Source organism: Balearica regulorum, chromosome 3, assembly GCF_011004875.1.
Source record: "Balearica regulorum gibbericeps isolate bBalReg1 chromosome 3, bBalReg1.pri, whole genome shotgun sequence".
Classification (NCBI taxonomy): domain Eukaryota; kingdom Metazoa; phylum Chordata; class Aves; order Gruiformes; family Gruidae; genus Balearica; species Balearica regulorum.
Genome location: NC_046186.1, coordinates 16,466,730 through 16,468,404, shown reverse-complemented (window position 1 = coordinate 16,468,404; position 1,675 = coordinate 16,466,730).

Genomic DNA, 1,675 nt, shown 5'->3' with positions numbered 1-1,675 from the left:
GCACCGGCGCTCGCGCACTGACATAGCCAATGGGGAGCGGCCGCGCCAGTCGCTGCGGGGCGCGGGAGGCTGAGGGAGTCCCTGAGGGGCGGAGGAGGAGGCGGTGGCTGGTGGTGGTGGTTGGGCCTGGCCGAGGCCTGGGCGGGAGTAGGGTCCCGGAACGGGGTCCCCAGGTGGGCTGGGAGCTGCCGAGGGCAGGAGGGTGGCGGAGGTGTCCCTGGTGAGCGTTGTCAGCAGGCCGCTCCCCCGGAAAACACGCTCTCAGCCTGCTGCTAGCAGCTTCGCGGGGAAGCCAAAGTGCCACTGTCCGCCTCACAGCGCTGGGAGCTGTCTGGGCCTGGGCTGAAACCCACGCAGGCTTTCAAGGAGAAGGAAGGCTGGCCAGTGTTTTGTCTTGTTTGGTGCCCAAGCTTCTTTTGTACTGCCTCTATGTGCAAACTAAGTCTCAAGGACTTGACAGTGTAAATGGTGGCGCTGTGAAAAGCAGGACTGGTATCTAGATTTGAAAAAAACCTATTACAAGCTTGCATGTGAAAGTAGAAACTAGCCTAGCTGCATCTGCTGTAGGCCAAACAAATGAAAGTAGGGGGAGGGGAGGGCTGGTGCGTGCTCATACAAGCACTGTTAAAACCTGGATAACCTGCTTGGCATCCAACAGAGATTTGGAAAGTTTGGGTCCAGCAGCACAAAATGTATATGGCTATTTTCTATGAAAAGTCAGCGTCACAGTTCAAAAGCTCTGGAAACAACTGATTGAAAAAGCTGACTGTCCCTGTCTGTCCTCCCCCCCGCCCCCCGCCCAGTGGTTGCACATTGCAAGAGGGTGCTAGCGCTTGGGGCTCTGTTGTTGGTGGGCATAGGTCCAGACAGGCTTTTGCAGAGCTAGGATTCAATGATCAAGTGAGCTGTAAGTTTTTAGTGTAGTAGTAGTAGCTGGACTTAATGTACCATTGAAATAGAGTTTTTCAGCAGTTGGATCTGAAGTGGTCTAAATTTTACCCCATCCACACACCATTACTTCATGCTCACAAGTAGCACTTTTCAGTACCATTAAGTCCTGTTTTTTAAGAGTATGTTAGCACAGTAGTGAGAACAGGCAGCCATTTTCACACTCAAGTTGTTTCAGAAATGGAGGAACAGGGATGCATGAAATAAAATTTTTAATCAATGGCTACAAAATATTGGCATCTTGGCATTTCCATCCATAAAAAGGCCACCTGCTGAGCAGGCAGGTTCAAGTTTGTGGTGATTCCTAGTTCTTCAGATAAAACATACCTCGCCTCTTATTTTACTGACTCCTAAAGCTAACAGGAGCTACTTTGCAGACCGTCCTTCCCAAGGGAATGAATATTTCTCTTAAGTTTCTCTTATGTTCCACCAGTATGATGAAGAAAGTAAACGTGACATCTTGCGGCACTATTGACGAGTTAGCATGACATTAGCTCCAGGTAAAATCCTCAAAACCAGAAATAATTAAAGGATAGCTTTATGGTATGTAAATTGGCAAAGAAAATTGGTAATTTGGCGGGGGGGAGGTTGGCTGATAGAAGGAACTGCATAGAGGTAGTGTATTTTATTTTTCCTTTTCATCAGTGTCATGCAATAGTAAGTAGAATGGCTGTGTTAACATTTCTATAGCACCAAGAATCACATGTTAAAGTACTTACTGCTGAAT